Source organism: Panthera uncia, chromosome A2, assembly GCF_023721935.1.
Source record: "Panthera uncia isolate 11264 chromosome A2, Puncia_PCG_1.0, whole genome shotgun sequence".
In the NCBI taxonomy this organism is placed as follows: Eukaryota; Metazoa; Chordata; class Mammalia; order Carnivora; family Felidae; genus Panthera; species Panthera uncia.
Window position 1 is genome coordinate 44,575,102 of NC_064816.1, and position 21,213 is coordinate 44,596,314.

The 21,213-nt window shown below is 41.5% G+C and overlaps 1 protein-coding gene across 2 annotated transcripts in view; it reads left to right on the forward strand.

Annotated features, from left to right (window-relative positions):
* Positions 1–10,413: 10,413 nt before the first annotated feature.
* The window catches only part of ITPR1 (inositol 1,4,5-trisphosphate receptor type 1), a 331,898-nt gene continuing 321,098 nt past the window's right edge, over positions 10,414–21,213 (forward strand). For both annotated transcript variants that reach the window (XM_049640899.1, XM_049640900.1), the window contains exons 1-2: positions 10,414–10,668; positions 11,455–11,525. The gene's annotated coding sequence lies outside the window, so the exon portion shown is untranslated. The remainder of the gene's footprint in view (positions 10,669–11,454; positions 11,526–21,213) is intronic.

Consider the following 21,213-nt stretch of genomic DNA (forward strand, 5'->3'; position numbering starts at 1 on the left):
ATTAATGTTGCTGTGAACGTTTGTGCAGGGTTTTTAAAAAAATTTTTTCAACATTTATTTATTATTGAGAGAGAGATACAGAGTGTGAGCAGGGGAGGGGTAAAGAGAAGAAGAGACACAGAATCTGAAGCAGGCTCCAGGCTCTGAGCTGTCAGCACAGAACCCAATGTGGGACTTGAACTCACAAGCCGTGAGATCATGACCTGAGCTGAAGTCGGTCGCTTAACCAACTGAGCCCCCCAGGTACCCCTTGTACAGGGTTTTTGTATGAATCTATGTTTTCATTTCTGTTGGGTAGGCAGATACCCAGGAATGGGAAAGTCCAAGTATTTTCACTTCATTCTACTGGCAGGCATGGTCAGCTTTTGAAGTCTGGCCTGCCTAGAATACAGATCACTTACCAGTTAGTAGTATCTATATCTCAATTCAGTAAAAAATTTTATACTAACATACTTTTCTTAGAATCCATAGATGAATATTAATTAACCAGGCCCATCTAGTTTGTTTATAATACTTTAGGGATCTCCATTATCACTTAAAGTGACACTTGGAGACCAATATCCTATTCATATCTTGGACCTATGTCTAAGGAATATATTGACTACACATTTTTTTTTTCAATATATGAAGTTTATTGTCAAATTGGTTTCCATACAACACCCAGTGCTCATCCCAAAAGGTGCCCTCCTCAATACCCATCACCCACCCTCCCCTCCCTCCCACCCCCCATCAACCCTCAGTTTGTTCTCAGTTTTATATAATAAATACCTTTTGACCCTCCACCATGTGTCAGGCACTGTGGGAGGAATGGGGGAACCCACAAAATCAAAGAACGTAGCTTTGGAAAGCCAGGCATGCATTCTAAATTCTACCCAAATCTGCCAACTCTTTCTGCTATCATGTGCTTTACAGATGCCAAAATTTGCCAAATACGTGTCTCTAATAGGGTGTCCTATAATATGAGCAAAACGTTTCCTATACTTCCTGAATAGGTTTATTCTCTATGAGCAATGATATAAATCCATTATTTCTTTTCCCCTAAAATAGAGTTTCAAGGCGAACTCTACTGTTTCCTCATTTCCCCAAGATGTTTCACTTCTACTACATTTCAAATGAGATGGTGACACAAAACAGGATTCATAATTTAATGGCTACAATTAATCAAAATTTAATTACTTGCCGGTTAAAAATTATGCCATGAAATGCATGAAAGTGTTTTTCTTCTTCCTTTGCTTTGCATATGGATTGGCATATCATCAAGTGCCACTCTATTGCTTTAAAACATTGTTCCAAAATAGGTTAGCATTATAAAAAGTCTTTTTTCCCCTTTTCTTTTCTATATTGATGTCTCTTCCCTTGTGATAGTGTTTTGAAAGTAAGTTAAGTGTAAGAGACATAAAGGCTAATTTAATCTCAGAACCTAATTTCTAATACTGATTTGGGGTCAGAATGTACATTCTTTTTTTTTTTTTAAAGCGAGGGCAACAGACATCATACAAAGACTTCTCTAATAGCAGCTTTTCACCCTACTTTCTAAACCAAGTGAACCTTTCTAAAACCAGACAAACTTAAACATTTTGCTTTTTCTGAAGGTCAAATGATCATTCAATAATGCACAGTTAAAAATACTGAGTACATTCTTACCTGATTGATTTTTTGAAAAAACTGGATCTATTCACTTGTTACTATGTGTAAACATTTTCACTGAGCTTTATTACAATTTTTTTTTTAATTCAGGTTCAAAACAGTATATTCAGAAACTTAGAAATAAAGGCTTTGTTTTTCTTATGAGTGAGATTATTTCAGAAATAATCTTTCTCTTAAAATTTTTTTAATGTTTATTTTTGAGAGAGAGAGAGAGAGAGAGAGAGAGAGAGAGATACAAGCATGAATGGGGGGAGGGGCAGAGAGAGGGAGACACAGAATCCAAAGCAGGCTCCAGGCTCTGAGCTGTCAGCACACAGCCTGACAAGGGGCTCAAACTCACGAAACACGAGATCGTGAGCTAAGTCAAAGTCAGACGGTTAATCGACTGAGCTACCCAGGTGCCCCTCTAGCTCTTTTAAATATCCTTACTTATTTCTTTTTTTTTTAAGTTTGTTTGTTTATTTACTTACTTATTTTTGAGAGAGGGAGAGAGTGCATGAGCAGGGGAGGGGCAGAGAGGAGAGAGAGCGTCCCAAGCAGGCTTTGCATCGTCAGCACAGAGCCCCATGCAGGACTTGAACTCACGAATGTGACATCATGACCTGAGCGAAAATCAAGAGTCAGATACTTAACTGAGTGAGCCACCCAGGTGCCCCTAAATATCCTTACTTATTTCTGATGATAAGAATGCTATATGTTTAATTTTCTTCCTCATGAATACTAATCTTTACAAAATGGCTCATTTGCTTCAAGGCTTGCTGATTTCATCTGTTTCTCAAGGTATTTGAGGTGCTGAGTGATGCACTTTGTGCTTCCTCCTCCTTTTCCTTCTAACAAGTAGCACAGTTATCAATGTAAATAAAAAGACTTTTTTTGAGAGGGAGCAGAGTAGAAGAACTACTTAGGAGACATTATTTCGTCCTTCACTTGCTGTACTATGTTCATTATAAGTATTTCAGTGACAAAGGATCATCTTTTTTTTATTTTTTTAATGTTTATTTCTGAGGGAGAGAGGGGGTGGTGCATGAGCAGGGGAGACAGAGAGAGAGAGGGAGACACAGAATCCCAAGCAGGGTCTAGGCTCTGAGCTGTCAGCACAGAGCCCGACGCAGGGCTCAAACCCATGAGCTCATGACCTGAGCTCATGACCTGAGCCGAAGTCAGACACCCAGCCAACTGAGCTACCCAGGCGCCCTGACAGAAGATCATCTTGATAATGTGTACCTCTAATGGAGAAAATTTCCAATGTAAACAGACAGGTGCCTGGATGGTGGTTAAATAATTAAGGAAGGCCAGAGGCCCTGGACAGCATCTAGGTGATTTCCTAGTCACAGCTGCTAGGTCTGCAAAATATTACTGGAAAGAAGAAACCTTTCAGGAAATAGAATTAATGGCCAGCTGAGGACAAAAACTTATGATTAAAAAGAAGAGAGTTTTCCTGTTTGTGACCCACTGAACACCACATTTGAAATTCCTTTCGAAGGAAGGTCATGATTAAGAAAAAGGCAGACAGCAAAAGCACAGTGTACTCTATTCTGTCTTTTCTACCCTCCCCATGCCCAGCACAGCACCTAGTAGACCCCAGAGGTACCCATTAAATACCAGCTTAATACTGACAGCCAGGCACTTAAGCAATCAATAAAATGTTCCTGTGTGGATCCCTCCACTCGACCCCTGACCCATCCAGTCCCACTTCACTGGGATGACCCTGCCTTATCTGTTTCATGAAGAATGAACCTCAATTCACACCATCTGGGTGTGAACTCATGAGACAGGTTAACCATATCCTAAAACTACAATTAAAGGCAAATACTACTTCAAATCTGGGAACAAAGCTAAGTGGGAAAAAAGGAAACTGTTAACTTGATTGAGTCTGGATACACCGAGATAGCACAGGAAGTAAAGATAGAACTTTGAGATCCGATTAGTAACTGAATGTAGTGTGCCTGCTTTAGTGAGTAGGTCTACCGATCATCAAATAACTCTCCCAGGAGAAGGCAAAATTGAAGCCTGTAAAAATTCAAGTTTTCCATTTCCCTTTCTCATACTTAATTCCCTTTGCTTTTCTGGTTGACTTAGACGCTAGGAAGGATATGTTGAACAAGGGGAATTACTCACAACTTGAGAGACTGTTGACAGAAAACTTGCCTAGCTATAACTACTAGCTTGTTTTGTAATTTATCTAAAAAATTAAATGTAGATTTTAAAATAATTTATTGCTGTTAACTATAGTCTTTAAAGATAAAATAATTTTCCAGCATAACTGTGAAATGATCACAAAAACAGTCATAGAAATATTTATAAATGTGTCAAGATTTTAGTTTTTTTGAATAATCTTGACAAGTCTAAATACATAAACATATGATTGTTTTCAGATTCAGAAGATACATGTTTTTTTGAGAGTGGGCTTTAGACACCATGAGATCCCATTTCTAGATACTTTAGGACACAGGGGTGCCTGGGTGGCTGTCTGTTGAGCACCTGACTCTTGATCTCGGCTCAGGTCATGATCTCACGGTTTGTGAGATCCAGCCCTGCATCAGGCTCTGCACTGACAGCACTGAGCCTGCTTGGGATTCTCTCTCTCTCTCTCTCAAAATAAAGAAATAAACTTTAAATAAGTAAGTAAATAAATAAATAAATACTTTAGGTTACATCTCCTAAGGACAAAGACATTCTGCTATATAACCACAGTATTATTATCACACCCCCGTAATTAATCATTCCATACTTTCCTTTAATACATAGTCTAGATTCAAATTTTTTAGTTGCTGATAAACATCTTCTATAGATTTATTTTTTGTTTCTTTCAATCCAGGAACCAATCATGGGTCATATGTTTCATTTAACTGGTAATGCTATGTGTTTGTCTTTTAAATCTATTTTTTGTTTTCATGATACTGATTTATTTGAAGAGTTCAGGTCTTCTGGAATGCTCCATATTCTGGGTCTGATTGTATCCTCAGACATCTTTGGCAGAAACATTTCTATGTGGTGTTGTATATTTGTTATCAAGTCATACCAGGAGGCAAATAGTGTCTGGTTGTGCCAGTATTATTGACGATAAATTTGATCACTTGGGTGTGGTGGTTGCCATATTTCTTCATTATAAAGTTCCATTTTCCACCTCATAATTAGTGGGTAGCCCATGGGGGTGATTTTTTAGGGCTATATGAATATCTTTGTCTCCATTACCTTTTGCTCAGGAGGTTTGGCATCTACTGATATCTAAGTAAATTATTGCACTGTAAGTTGCAAAATGGGGATTTTCTAATTTTATATTTTTCTTCTACATGTATTGGATGAATTCCCCTGTAGAGAAGAGTTTTTTTGTTTTTCGTTTGATAAACATATTTCCTTTAGTTCAAACACTAGGATAAGATATGAAGGCCTTTACCCAAATTTCTTCCCCAGATCTAACTTGGCTACTAGAGCGATTCAGGATGATAGCCTTGCAGATGGGAAGCAGGAGATGGGGGGAAACGATCTGAGTTGATAATAAACTCCTGGTTCTGCATGTGTCTCAGGAAGATAATGTGGTAGACAGTAATAGCCCTCTTTATTTGCTTACACAGTGGGAGACAATGTTGGCAGCAATTATCAGAGATGCTATAGCTGTCAATTCTAAATGCAATAAAGTGGTAGTAACTCCTCAACTTCTGCATTCTTCTGTAGCCATTATGCTGCCTCCCAGACCTTAAATCATTGACAATTTGCCAATGTTCCCTTCCTTTTGCAAGTTTACGGACCAGCAGTCTCTTCTAAACTCCAGACAGGACAACAAATACAGGACGTCTCCCTGTTCATGCCTTCTTTTAGCCTCACAGGATGCTTGGGCCTGGGAAAAATGTCTCATTTTCCTAGCTCCATGCCAAATTGTTCTCTCTCCTGCTCGTGTCCAAACACCAGCTGCACTTTTCTTTTTAAAATTTTTTTAATGTTTATTTTGAGAAAGGGGGGTAGGTGCAGAGAGAGGGGGACAGAGGATCCAAAGCAGGCTCTGCACTGACAGCAGAGAGCCCCATGTGGGGCTTGAACTCACAAACTCATGACCTGAGCCAAAGTCAGATGTTAAATTGACTGAGCCACCCAGGCGCCTCCTACACTTTTCTGTCTCATCTAGGGCTGCTATGTGCCTGTGGGTGATTTCTTCTGGCTACTCTTATGGTTCCAAAAATGGATTAAGCCAGTAAATGCTGTGCACCTATTCTGTATACAGAGCTTAGCTAGATGCTGCAAAGGGTACACAAATATAGGACTTGATCTCTGTCTTTAAAAAGTTTATCTGCTTGGAGAGACAATATCACACAAAGATGGAGCTGAAAGATAGTCAGGTTGCCAGGGGCATCTATGAATGAGTTTGGTGGTGGGGGGTGGCCATTGGTACCAGAAATTCTAAGAACTGGTGCTAAAATTGTGAGAATCTGTGTCATGCTGGAGCAAATGTCCATGACTTTTATAAGATTCTCAAAGAAAGCACCATCCCTTCACCACAAAAGTTAACAATGACCAAGATAGACTAGTTGGAGGACTGACTAGTAGCTTTTTCTCTTCACTGATAGTTCTCATGTTTGATTGCACATATAAGTAATACTTCGGTGCCAAAAAATAGATTGAATTCTCTGACTTCAGGGTCATTCTGTCTTGCCATTTAATAATGATTTGGAGAAGAGATAATTAAAGTACTTAAGGCTTATTGGGGGCACTTATGGGCAATTAAAATCTTTTGCATGGGAGAAAAGCTGGACTAGCATTGCCCCAATAATCAAAAGTTTGCTGTGGAGTTGAGTATTATATTGTGACACATCAACATTTTCTCCAAGCTTGTTGATAACATCCTCTTAATTTGGTATGGCTTGGGTGAGCTTACAAAGCCTTTTCATGTCTAGTGACACATTTGATACAGTGAAGCTGGCTGGGCAAAGACTACTGGCTTCACTACCAAAAAACGGATTCTCCGCAAGGTTAGGTGACTGGCCACGGTTACATGGATATTAAGGGTGCAGCTGAATGTCAAACCCACTTTTTCTGATCCTTGCTTTCTCCAGTGCATTTTACTGTGTTAATCAGGGTGGCATTTGAAGGCGGGCTTCTAGGAAGATTCACTCAGTTGTGGTTTTTAGCTATACACTGCTCATGAAACCTGTTTCTATTTGTAGGGTTTCCCTGGGGGTAGGCTGGTGTGCTAGTTTTGGATGTTCTTCAGGCTTCTGCTCAGTCTAGGATACTATCCTGATTCTGCAAAGCCCTCCTACTTCCCTGCATGGGCATTTCAAGGGCAAAGTCATAAATGGCAATTTCAGGGCTGGTTGTCATCTTGAACTGGGTCTTGACAATTCGATTCTTGGTTTTCTGAACAAGCACTGTCAAATAGTATATAATATTAGCCACACATGAAAATTTTAATATCATAGTAGCACATTAAGGAAGTAAAAAGAAGTCAGAATTAAATTTAATTACCTATTTTATTTAACCCAATCCAACCAAAATGTTAACATTTTGGTATGTGATCAATATAAAAACTATTGAGGTATTTTGTTTTTGTTTTTTTTTTTTTGTACTAAGTCTTTGAAATTTGACCTGTATTTTATATCTACTTCACATCTCTGTTAGAACTAGCCATATCTTAAGTGTCTAAATGGCTAGTGGCTACTGGATTTGGAAGCACAGTTCTGGAAAATTCTTCCAGAAAAAAAAAAAACTGTTAAGACAAAGAAGCCTCCTTCCTTCTATTCATAATAAAGAATGAATTGAGCAGTTGCCCCTTTATTATGACATATTTCATCATCCATCATACAGCATTGTAGAGAACCTATTAGCATCATAGCATATTAATCAAAACTACTTTCTAGTGACCCAGTAGCTTCGAGAACCTGATGACAGTTGCAAACTTTTGAATAGGACCATACACACAGACAGGTGGAAGAAACAGTGTATGGTAGGAGTGGGTTCCATGGTTTGTGTGCTCAAAAAATATGTTCATCTATTCTACCATATGCCTGACACACATTCTATTACAATCCTTTTGCTTACAAACTTTTTTTTTGTACATATCTACTAAAATGTGCAGAGAACTAGGCCTGCTGGGTAGGGGAGGAGGGAATACAAGTACAAACAAAATAGGATCCCTGTCTTCAGTGAAAGTTGTGGTCTAGGAGGGAAGACTGGATAAAGCAGTTAAGGGTCAAGTGTCCATGTAACTGGCTCTCAAACAAGACCACATTTTCTTTAGAAAACCCACATTAAAATTCCACCGTTTCTGGAGTGACTGGGTGGCTCAGTCAGTTGAGCGTCCAACTCTTGATTTCGGCTCTGGTCATGATCTTGCAGTTTCGTGAGTGCAAGCCCTGTGTCAGGCTCTGCACCGGCAGTGTGAAGCCTGCTTGGGATTCTCTCTCTCTCTCTCTCTCTCTCTCTCTCTCTGCTCCTCCCCCATTTGTGCTGTCTCTGTCTCTCTCAAAATAGGTAAATAAGCTTAAAAAAATTCCATTGTTTCTGTTAGAAGCACCTGAAATAATTACCCTTTAGCATTTACCAGTTTTAATACTAATGAGTGATTCATTGAATTTGTTTGAAAAAGTAGAGCCAAAAACCCTTTAGAAACAGAACAATTGTTTTCATAGGGGAAAAGAAGAAAGGGGACAGATGGGAAAGGTGTGGACCTTTTTGTTGTGACAAGATGTGGGTATTTCTTGATGATGTGGAGTGCTAGCTTCAGGCATTAAACATGACGCTCTAGTGCCCAGTAACAAAGGGCTACTGCTGAAAGGGAGGAGAGGCAAGAGTAAATACAATGAACATAAACTTTGTCTGCTCTGAGCATTGCCCATTCCTGGGCTGGTATTAAATGCTTATATGAGCAGATGCCTTGAATGCATATGTTTTCATTGGGGAGGCTGTGGAGGATAGCAGTTAATGTCTAGGGTTCTGGAGTCAGACAGCCCATCACCTATGTGATTTGGAGGACTTTGCTTAAATTCTCTGTGCCTCAGTTTGCCCATAAATAAAAAAACAATTTTTAATAGGATTTGATGAGAAAATGTACACAAAGAGCTTAGAATAATGCCTGGCACATGCCATGTACTCGATAAATGTCAGTAATTATTATTAGTTTTGGCATTATTTTATGAATAATAATTGTTAGTCCTGGTTCTCCCCTAATTTGTTCCTCAAGTTTCATAAGACCGTTAATTCTGTCAAGCAATCCTGATACAAAGTTGGCAAAGTTCTAATGACTTTCTCCAAGATGGCAAAACTGGGGCAAAGAGATGAACATAACTTGCCCAAAGGCTCAGAGGCTGCTCCTAAAATGGGGAAGGAGGCCATTTAAGGCAGTGGTGATGGATTTCCCCAAAGACAAGGACTTAGTACAAGAACTAAGTCTGGAATTGGAATCCAGGCTGCACTACTTAATATATGGTGGCATCTTGGGAAATTACCTGATTTCTCTGAGCCTTTAGGCCTCCATCTATCAAATAGAGATAATATGCCCATGGTTGTTAAAACTCAATAGCATGATGCATGAAAAGTGCATGTAGTCTGGGTTCGGTAAAATCTGCCTCTCAAACTATTATTATTACTATTGTTGTTATAGCCACCATGTGGGACGGCAGGCAGTGCTTATCTGGGATGCTGTGGTGTGTTTAGGCTTACCACTATGCCCCAGAGCCTGGCACAGTGCCTGGCACCCAGTAGACATTCAGGAAACGTTTGTGTAAGGAATGCCTATCATCTCAGGAAGGGAGAGCAGCCGACTGACTTTGCCTCTTTGCTTAGCCCTTGCCCTCCTTCCAAAAGCCAAACAGCATGCAGCCCAAGAGCCCAGGCACATTGTATAGCAGGGGGCAGCAACCCATCTCATCCCAGCCGCCGTTATCGGGGGCTGCCGGAGGGCGCCCCGCCTGAACGCGCAACATCGTGCCAGCAGCTGTCTCCGAAGCCCTAATTTTTCTGGCTTGCGGTTTATTTACTTAAGCATTTACAGCTCCGGGGAGCAGAGGGGCTGCTTGAAGCAAGGGTCAGGACTTAGGTCGCGGTTTGTATTTACTTTCTGCCTCCCAATCTCCGCGCCGGCGAGTCACAACTCGGCTCCTTTATTTTTGTGCACCGGAGAGGCTAGCGTTTCTTCATCTCCTGTGGGGCGAGGAAGAACACACGCGGCTCGGGGTCTCTCCAGCTACTTGCCTATGTCCCCTCCTGCGTAGATCATCCCTGCCAGAGTTCGTTTTCTATGCAAACCCGAGCAGGATGGAGCAGATTAAATAAAGACAACCTCGCGCCTTTAATCCTTGACCGCAAATACTGGCTTTTTTGTGCCCTGGATTTCTGAAATTCTTGGCTCAGGGACTCAAGGCACGGGGGGGTGGGGAGGGTGCGTAACAGCTTGTAAAAACTTCCCAAAGCAGAAATCCGAGCTCCTACCCGCACCCCCCTCACCCAGAGATACCTGGATTCAAAGGAAAGGGGGCAGCCAGAGGAGGAGCGTCCCCAAGGGTTGGGGGCGCCCCCCCAGGGGTTGCTTTGGGTCTCGGGCTCCAGACCCCGCCAGCTCTCTGGTAAGAGGAGGATTCGAAGCCCGGACGCCCCGCAGGACGCCCCTCCCAGTCCCCGCGCGCTTCTATTCAGAGCCCAGCCCGGAGCCCAAGGGATTCTGGGACTCGTAGTCCTTCCCCGCAGCCCCAGGCGCCGCCACGACCTCGGACTCGGACTACATTGCCCAGGGAGCTTCCCGGCCTATATAAGCTGCCAGGAGGCGCTTCGATGTGCAGTAACCATGTGGATGTGCTGCTGAAGCGTTTCCTCAAGCTCGCTGGGGTGGGAGGAGAGGAGGAGGAGGTGGTGGTGGAGGAGGAGGAGGCAGAGGGTGGAGAGAGAGAAAGCGCACGCCGAGAGGAGGTGTGGGTGTTCCGTTTCCATCCTAACGGAACGAACTCCCTGTTCGCGGACATGGGATTACCCAGCGGCTGCTAACACCTCTCCTCGCCCTGCTCCCCCAGCCCGGCGTGGCTCCCGGGCACCAAGGTAGCGGCTGGGGCCGGGCAGAGGGCGCGGGGAGTTGGTACTGTCCCCCACCACGGGCGCAGAAGTTTTTGCCCCGCTCTTGCAGTTCTTGGTGGATTTGCATGCACTTGCATACGTTTGGGGGTTCTTTTACTGAGGGCATTTTTGGGGTGTTCATTTTAGGCTGAAAAAAAAAATCTCTGTTCGAGTGACTGGCCTCGAGGGCTACCCATTCTGGACCGGAATGGCATTCCCCCAAATTGGAAACTGTTGCAGCAGCTGCAGGAAATAGTTTTTTTTTTTGGGGGGGGTGGCGGGTGTTGGGGGGGTGTCATATGTGAGTCCAATCAAAGAAATAATCTTTTAAAAAATGTAGCCCTCCCTCGACCTGTTTGGTTGGGAGAAAAATGCATGTGGGGGCCTCAGTGGGGAGGGTTTAAAAAAAAAACGGAAGAAAACCGGGGAGCGCTGAGGGATGAAATGTGGACGAAGCTCACGCCCAATGAGGATGCGGGCTTCGGATACTTGGCCTAGGCTCTGGGAAACAAGTGCTTTGGGATCTGCCAAACACTTCCTTTAGTTCCAGCTTCCCCAGCACGTTCGAAGTTTTTGCGTGCCTAGTCTCACTTGTCAGTTACATACTGGAAATAAGTAAGCGGAGTTACCTAGAATCTTCGTGTCTTGTTTGGGGAAGAGGTGGGTCTCTCCAGGAAGGAGGCTAAAGAAGATGGAAGCTTGCAATTCGAAGCATTTCTGTTGGGGGCCGGCCTTCGTGGTCTTACACTCAGTTTCTTTCTTAATACTTAGGAGCTGACTACAGAGGAGCAGGATTCGCACAGCTGGCGTGTTTGGGCAACAGAGTGCCTGACCTCGGTCAGGTGAGTGTGAAGCCTGAGTGCTGTAGTCAATAATGAATTTTTGTTCGAAGTGTATTTTCTGCCCTCTTCTAAAGAGCCATGGGGATAGGAGTAGGAAAGAAATGGAAACTCCATGGCTTAGTGTCCAAAATTTGTCACTGCCTTTGGTGACAGCTTTAGAGAGCATTTGAGATACAGGGGGCAGTTCTGCCTAGCACTTTTGGCCAAGGCTCAGACTTAAAGCAGCCTAAAAGTTTATGAGAGGAGGGGGGAAAAGCCATTAAATGGAGCAATAAAAGGAATGCCCATTGGTGGCTGAGAATTGAACTTGCCTGGCAGCGTGCTGATGATTTAAATTCTGAAGGAAGCAGTACATTTCATCTGCCAAGATATGTAAGCAAAAATTAACTGCCTCTGTCTTTCAAAAATAGTCACTTTTTTCTTACTGTAACATGTGTTTAATCAGAGTAGGTTGGATTGCAAGAAATGAAAGTGGTTGCTGGCAGTTTGAAAGAATTAGTACTTTAAAAAGGGAAGTTTGTTCTTGAAGCATGAAAGAGTAGTATCCAGTCCTTAACTTGAAGCCACCTGAATGTCAAGGAATCTGATGAGTCCCTCTTGTTTAGGTGCTTATTGTGGGATATGAGTTGAAGGCAGCATTTTTCTGTGAAGACCAGCAGCTCCTCCCCCCTCCTCCCCATGGTCATACTGCTCTTTAAGAAAGGGAGGTTTTAACAGCTGCATGTACAACCCATTGCTGCAGATTTGGCCATCACAAGTTTTTTCTTCCAAAATGGTCAGGAACAGGGTAAACGGGTGGAGGTCTGGGTCTCAGCAACTTTTTTAACCTTCTAAATATTTAGCTGTTCCCTGGGCTACAATCTTTGGGTTTTTGAAATTAGAAAATAAAAGGCAGACACTTCATTATAGTAGTATAGTGCTTTTGTTTCCTGTTGATAAGATCCTTAGGAGGGCTGGTGGAGTGGGAAACATTGGGATGTGTGGGCTGTAGTTCCTTCTTGGAGTTGCGTAGACCTTCATGGCTACCTGGGCACTCAAAAGGCCAGGGAATGGGTTAAGTTCCTCTCTTTTGAGCAAGCTCTCGACAAGGAGAAACTGATTCACAGACTCTTCTCCAACTTGTTGCTAAAAATAGCACGGACACATTAAGTACTTGTAAGCCAGATCTAGAGCCATATATCACAGAAACTCTAAGTCAGGAACAGGTGAAGAAGTGAAGGTGTAGAGAGTGAAAACACTTGCCCAGTAGCTAGTACACAGTAGAGACAAGATAGAACTCCAGGTTTTGGGACTGCACTGTGTCCGACAAATGCATTTAAGTTGGGTGGGAGAGGTGAGGGAAAAGCTGGAAAAATGGTACTTATTTCTGTTGATGAAATAACTCTTGTGTCCTAGCAGTGACGAATAAATAGTAATACATTGATTTAAGAAGGAAACGATGTAGCTGTACATGTAGGGATGAGTGTGGCTATTTGAGGAGGTGTTAGATGTTACCCTGACTGTGTTTTAGAGAGCTGTGTGCTGAAAGCTGAATGGGGAGAGTAAAAGAAATCAAACCACGAGGAACACTGTTCAGCATTAGGTTCATCTCATAACTGAAATCCATCTTGATCATCTACATCAAGGCATCTGTGCAGGTTAAAAGAATCAGAATTTCTCAGTCTGAATAATTCAGTAGTTTAAATTGCGGTGAGTCTAAACTGTGAAGTATCGGTATGTTTTCATATACTCTTCAGTTTGGTTTGTGGACAGTTGTGTAGAACACTTTTTCATTTCTTTCTTGTGTGTGCATGAGTGTGTGTGTGTGTTGAAAGTACAGTCTGTTCTTTAAATAATTCAGAGCATAATATACTATCAAGATTTCCTTGTAGCAGGCAGGGAAAGTTCTTCATGCTCTATATGAATTACTCCTGGCCGCCTCTTTAAGTCCATGAAGTTGTTTGGGGTTGACAATATTATCCATTTAACAAAGTGGTGCTTTTTGGAGGGAAATGGCATCCTTTCTTGAGGAATGAGAGATGGAAAGGTTGCTTAGAGGAAAAGAGACAGATGAACCCACCAGATAAATCTCTTGCCTTTTTCCTCAAAATATTTTCAAGTGAGCAGGACCAGGGTATTAGAGGGAGAGATAGAGAAAGGAATGAAACCTCTAATCCAGTGGTATACAACTCGCTGACTTCTAGACAAAAAGAGTCGCATGGCTTTTTAGCTCATTTATAATCTTGTGGAAATTCTGATTTCTTTACAAGCAGCTCTTAAAAAACAAAAACGAAACAACAAATGCCAAATATGAACAACCGAAAAAAAAAAAAAAAGACGACAGAAAAATAAAAGTAGGCTTAAAGTTAGGTTCCTAGGTCAAGCTGTCCTTGGATATATCTAATTAAGGAGTCTATACAAGGCCATTGTCCCATCTTGTTTAGTGCTGGTTTGATCTTTTAAAATAAAACACATTGGGTTTGCAAGCTCTTTATTAACTGTAAGTGCATGCAATTTTTTTGGTTTACTTTTGTGTTTTTAAGCTTTTGCACTGCTCTTGTAATGAAATCAGTTAAGGCTTGAAGTCAGTGACAGCAACATAATTTTTATGATTCCTACCAATTTTCGTAGTGTCTGTGGTTCTGAGGTAATTGCTAATGAGGATGAGATGAAAACACCACTAAAACCATCACCTGTGGAGCTAATTCTATTGAACTATGGCTAGGGTCTTCCCTCAGCTGGACATAGTTAACGACATTTGGTGTGATAAATCTGTGAATTTCTAATACCTGCTAACGTTGATATGATCCAAGTGTTTACTCCTACATTCAACAAATTTCTAGAGCACCTGCTGTGTGCTGAGATCTAGGAGTTCTAGGTGCTGGGGATACAACACTGAAAGTCCTGTGCCCAAGAGGCTTAGATCCTAGTTAGGGGGAAATAGGCATTATAAATAAGCAAACAGGTAGTGAGTGCTATGGAGAAAAAGAAAGCCAACTAAAGGGGAACAGAAAATAACAGATGTTGGTGAGGTTCTGGAGCATTTGGAACTTTTGTGCACTGTTGGTGGGAATGTAAAATAGTGTAGGCACTGCAGAAGACAGTATGGTGGTTCCTTAAAAAATGAAACAGAATTACCAAATGATCCAACAATTCCACTCCTGGGTACATAACCAAAAGAATTGAAAGCAGAGACTCAACCGATATGTGTACATTCATATTCATAGAATTATTCATAGTAACCAAAAGGTAGAAACAACCCACATGTCCACTGATAAATGAATGGACAAACCAAAAGTGGCATGTCCATATAATGGAATATTATTCAGCCTTAAAAAGGAATGAAATTGTTATATATGCTACAGGATGGGTGAAGGTTGAAAACATTATGCTAGGTGAAATAAACCATACACATAGGGACAGGTAGAGTGGTGCTTGCCAGGGGCTGGGGAATGGGGAGTTTGTTCAATGGGTACAGAGTTTCATTTGGGAAGATGAAAAAATTCTGGATGTGGATGGCAGTGTTGGTTGCACAACTGTGTGAATGAACTTAATGCCATTGAATTGCACACTTAAAAATGATTAAAATAGTAAATTTTATGTTGTGTATGTGTATTTTACCACGATAAAAATTGACAACAATAACAACAGTGTAAAGGGGATAAGGAGGTATTAAGTGGGGATTGGGAATCAGGGAAGGGCTCTTTTTTTAAATTTTATTTATTTATTTACTTAAATGTTTATTTTTCAGAGAGAGAGGGAGAAAGAACATGGTGGTGGTGGTGGGGGGGGGGGTTCAGAGGATCTGAAGTGGGCTCCTCGCTGACAGCAGAGGGCCTGATGGGAAGCCCCAAACTCAAGAACCATGAGATCGTGACCTGAGCTGAAGTCAGGCACTTAACTGTCTGAGCCACTCAGGTGCCCCTGTTTTTAATTTTTTGATGTTTATTTTGAGAGAGAGCATGAGCAGGGGAGGGGAAGAGAGAAGGAGGGAGGGAGAGAATCCTAAGCAGGCCCTGCGCCGTGAGCGCAGAGCCCAATGTGGGGCTCGAACTCATGAACTGAAAGATCATGACCTGAACTGAAATCAAGAGCCACACACTTAACTGAGTGAGCCACCCAGGCACCCCGGAAAGTGCTCTTTAATATGGTGCATTTGAGCAGAGATCTGAAGGAAGGGAGGTTAGCCAGTAGGTATCTGAGGGGAAAGGACATTCCAAAGAGCTAGAGCAGAAAGTGCAAAGGCCCTAAGTTGGGAAAAGGTTCGACAGGTTAGGGAAAGGAAGGAGGCTAAGTTGGTTGCAGCTGAGGGAGAGTGCTAGGGCTTCAGATGGGAGAGGGATTCCAGGTCAGATCCTGCAGGCACCAAGGTTTTGCAGGTAAGCAATGGTTTACTTCCCTGAGGATTTCTTAACTTTCTCAGAACTCTACATGTGGTTCTCAGCATCCCTGAGCTACGTTGTACTTTCTGAAGAGACTGGTGAGGCTGGCAAGATCACTTACCAGTTTGGAACTTGAATGGGGGTGGGGTAAAACCTAGATGTCTTGTTAGTCACATGACTTACTTGGGATTATAATCCCCTATAGTTGGAAGGGAATCTTCTTGGATAAATAGATGAACCTGCAGTTGGTTTGGATAAGAATTTTAAGAATCTCATGATATTCTGTGGTTTTTTTCAACAGAAACCTTGTGTACTTTGCTACCACCCTCCAGTCTGTCAGGTCTCATTTTAAGGAATTACACAAGGAGAATTTACGTTCTGCTGTCTAGCATCATCCTTGGGGAATATAAACTTCCAAATAAGTAATTCTCTCTGATAAGTGAAGGGGATCCCTTCATGTGTACAGATTTATAACATACATACCTGGTGATACTTACTGCATAAGATGCACATATTCAATTAACAAAAACAAGCCAGGCACCCCTAATCCCACCGTTCAAGATGAGGGTTCCAGACTCCTGCATGTATACATATGTAAAAATTATGTGTATAATATCATTAAAAAGGACTCATGCCGTACCTCAAGTTTTGTTCCTTGCTGGTTTCACTCTATCCTGAACAGCTATTCTTGTTAATCAGTAGACACCCGTGTCTTCATTTTTATGAAGGTATCTGTACCTTTGATGTGATTTGCATTTGGGTGGTGACAGGTATGGAATCACTAGGGGAGAACATCATTCAGATTTCATCACCGTCATAGAATCCAGGTTTTCTCTCTCAGTTTATACTGGTTTTTAAGAAAACTAAATGGAAGGTAAAGCACTATTCCAAAGTTAGCTGGGTCATTACAGGGATAAATCTTAGTAATGATTTATTTCAATACAGAATCTCTTATTCTTCAGAGTAACCTTCACTGTAGATAATTGGAAACACATAGAACAGTGAGATCTTAGTATCATGAACCCCTGTTTACTTATCACCTATCTGCACAGTTACCAATTCATGACCGTTCTGTTTTCACCTGCATTCTGATACACGCATCTTGGGTGAGCTGGGAACAAGTCCCTGATACCAGTTCATCTGTATTTTATTTTATTTATGTTTATTTATTTATTTTGAGAGAGAGCAAGAGAGCGAGTGCGTGCGTGAGCACAAACAGGGAAGGAGCAGAGAGAGACAATCCCAAACAGGCCCTGTACTGTCAGCGCAGAGCCCAGTGCGGGCTCGATCTCACAAACCGTTAGATCATGACCTGAGCCAAAGCCAAGAGTCGGGTGCTTAACTGACTGAATCACCCAGGCTCTATCTGTATTTTAGTATGTAGCTCTAGCATAGGGATTTAAAAACAAAAACAAAAAAACAACAACATAATACTGTAATCCATCACAGGGAGAAAAAAAAAGACATTTTTTTAATGGAGTCTGTTCTCCTTTTATGTTTATGTACATACATACAACATATATTACACAGGTGCATATATACACACATGCTTACAATATATACACACAATAATATATATGTATATTTAACCGTTTGTTTGAATCAGGATCCAAATAAGGTCAATAGATTACAAGTGGTTGATGTGTCTTTTAATCTATGTTTTCTCTACACCTCTTCTTCTCCATGCATTTTATGGTTATTATTGAGGAAATGGGGTGATTTATTTTCCCATAGTTAAGATTTTGCTGACTGTGTCAGAGTGGTATAGTTAAACATGTACCTGTGTTCCCTGTGTATTATCCTATCTGGTGCTTAAATGTAGAGGCTTGATCAGAATCAGGGTTATTGTTGTTTGCTACTTATATTTTTTTGAACTTCATTCAGGGAAGTATATGATATGTCTGGATATGCCTTATGATATTAGGAACCATTGATGTTCATTGCCTTAATCCATTAGTTCGTTAGGACTTGTCAAACTCCTGTTTTTCATTCTTCATTCATTAGCTGAACTATTTTATAAAAAGAAATTTTCCTCCACTAAGTTTTTTTGTTCTCTGTATTTTACTAGTTTTCAAAAATAACAAGTCGTTTCCTTACCATGATACATGGCAATGGTTCTCAACATGGTGACCCTGGGGACATTTTTGGTGGTCACAGCTAGGAAGAGGGTGCTGCTGGCCTAGAGGCCAGGGTGCTGATAAACAGCCTACAATACATTGCATAGCCATGTGCAGCCCAGAATTCTCCCTTTCACAGTTAACAGCAGTGCAACTATTGAGAAACCTTTGTACCAAGATGACCAGTGGGTATGTATTTTGGTTACTATCTTTGTGAACTTGTGAATTTAAGCATAATTTATATCTCTTTTTGTGTAGCTATCCTTCTTGATCAGAGTGCTCATTTTTGCTCAGCAAGAGAGAGGCTTTTGAAGTTGGTTCAAAAACACAACTGTAGTAGTCTTTGATAGCTTTCTTGCTTTCAATATGAGAGAATGTTCCAGGCCCATATTCTATATTTCTTGCCCCAGGCCTGGAATCAGTCTTTTCTCCAAGGAGCCATAGTTCTTTTGAGTGGGAAATGGTATTCAGAGACCTCTGCCCAGGGCCAGATAGGTATTCTTATTTTCCTTATACAGGTCAGAAAAGAAAGCAGATTGAAGAAAACTTAAAACCTGAATATTTTCAATGAAGTTATTTCCAAAGCATAGTTAACACATCTTTGCCTTTTTAAAAAGGATTCTGAAGGTACTCCTAACTTTGCACTTTGGTATCAGTTTTAACCTTAGTGTACTGGTGCTCAGGTAACAATAGTACTCCCCAGATTGGTAGGAATGTTACTCTTGTTCTGTATCCATGTTCTTCATAATGTATGGCAACCTACTATGAGATCCTGAAATCAGTTTAGTGGGCCTCCTTTAGCAGTTTTTTTTTTTTTTTTAACTTTATTTACTTAGAAGGAGAGAGAGAACACAAGCGAGGAAAGTGCAGAGAGAGGGAGACAGAGAATCTTAAGCAGGCTCTATGCTGTCAGCACAGAGCATGACCTGGGGCTCGAACTCAGGATCTATGAGATCATGACCTTAGCCGAAATCAAGAGTCAGATGCTTAACCAACTGAGCCACCCAGGTGCCCCTCCATCAGTGTATGTGTGTATATGTATGTGTGTGTGTGTGTGTGTGTGTGTGTGTGTGTGTGTGTGTGTATATATATATATTTTTTTTTTAATGAAGTTGAGTAAATTAGAAAAACGTCAAAGTGTATTGTATGGATACTTAGAAGGACACCCCCCCCCCATTCTCTCTGTCTCTCATACAGAGTGAACAGTGGGTTGTAACTTCAATGTATTTCTTACTGTGGGTTTCAGTCAAAAGTTTGAAAAACATTGCTCTACATCTTTATTCCTCCATTTGTGGTCACCAGACCAGCATCATTGCCTTCAACAGTGAGCTTGTTAGAAGTGTAGACTCTCAGGCCCCACCCCAGACCCAGTGAATCAGAACCTGCATTTTAGCACAATCCCCAGGGGATTCATGCACACTGGAAAGTGTGAGAACCTCTATACTTAACCCCCAGTGTTTTTTCAGTGTTGTCTTATTTTTATGGTTATTTTTTCCTGGCTTGTTCTCACCTGTTGGAACTGACCTTTGTACTTGTCCTTAGAGGCCTTTTCATTCTCAATCAAGTGGAAGGTAGGCTAAGTCACCACTGAAGGTGAGCATGAAGGTCTGGCAGGACTCTCTCTGACAAAACTGGAAGCATTAGTTCTTACACTTGGGGGACTCTCTTATTGGCAGCAGTTTCAGATAGAAATGATACGTGTGAAACCTACTTAGGGTTGGGAGGTCACAGGTAGGAACAAGGATGCATTTAACATGCTGTTTTCAGACACTTCGAGCAACTTAGGTTTTATAATGTTGTGTGACCCAGCGAATTAGCAGAACTTCTGGGCTGCTTGTATGGTTGCTTATCAGATACAGATGAGCGTAAGAAGAAACATCACTGACCTACAAGTTCTTTGCTGTTTGTCTGTGTTTCACTAGGAACTTTATTTGGGAAGTGACTTTGTTTTGTAAAAATAGTTTCAAGACTTAACCGTGCACATATTTCTTTCTTTTCTTTCTTTCTTTCTTTTTTTAACATTTATTTATTTTGAGAGTGAGCATGAGATGTGAATGGGCAGAGAGAGAGAGAGAGAGAGAGAGAAAGAAAGAGATGGAGAATCCCAAGTGGGCTCCACACTGCCAGCACAGAGCCTGATATGGGGCTCGAACTCATGAACTGCAAGATCATGACCTGAGCTGAAGAGTTGGGGTGTTTAAACTGGCCACCCAGGTGCCCCTCCATGCACGTATTTCAGAATAGAAAAAGCTGATACAGTACCTAGACTTAAGGACATTCATTTATTTGCTTTGGTGCATCTGTGCCTGTGACTATGTCCCCATCCCTGCCCTGTCTATATCCACCTTGCCAAATACTACCCAAATGCTTCCTCTTCTGGGAAGCCTTTCCTGATAATTTGAAAATCTTTGTTATTTGAAACTCCATGGCACTTTAAATCTATTTTCCTCACGGGCCTTTTTGATTTTTAACCTACAAATGCACCTGAGAAATAGTGCCCACAAGAGATTTGTTGAAAGAAGTTATGTATCTCCATGTTATATCTCCCTTAGAAGAATGTAGGCTGCTTGTGAGAAGAATCTAATCATTTGTAAGCTTCTCCTGATTAAATATTTCTGAAATTGGTGGTTTGCTTTGAAAAGCCTCTTTTGCTGTGGAGAGCGAAGTGAGGACTGTGCAGAAGTGTATTAAGTGGTTCCTTTTGATAGCTTTTGAGATGTTTCTCAGAACAGTTCTTGGGTGGGCATTGGGCTTGGGAAACTGTTGAGTGTTAATAAAAGGGAGTGAAGGTAATAATCAGGGAGGGAAGCACAGTTGCTCTGAGGCTTTAATGGTATCTCCCTGCTGAACCACAGGATGGGGGCTCCGCAGGTTTGGGTACTGACTGCCTCTTGAGTAGGGGCTAAACATGTAACATCTGTGCTTCTGTTTCCTCCTCTGTAGAATAGGTATAAAAATACCTGCTTTGGGCCATTGCTGCCAAGTCAAATGTTTGCAAAAAGTCTCAGAGATTAAAAAAAGAAAAAAAAAACAACAACAAAGCCTGTGTCCCTAGAGGAATGGTTCTCAACCAGCGGGGTGATTTTGTCCTGTGGGGACTTGTGGCAATGTCTGGAGACTTTTTTTGTCACAGCTGAGGGAAAGTGGGTGCTACTGGCATTTAGCAGGTAGAGGTCAGAGATGTCACTAAACATCCTGCAATACACATGA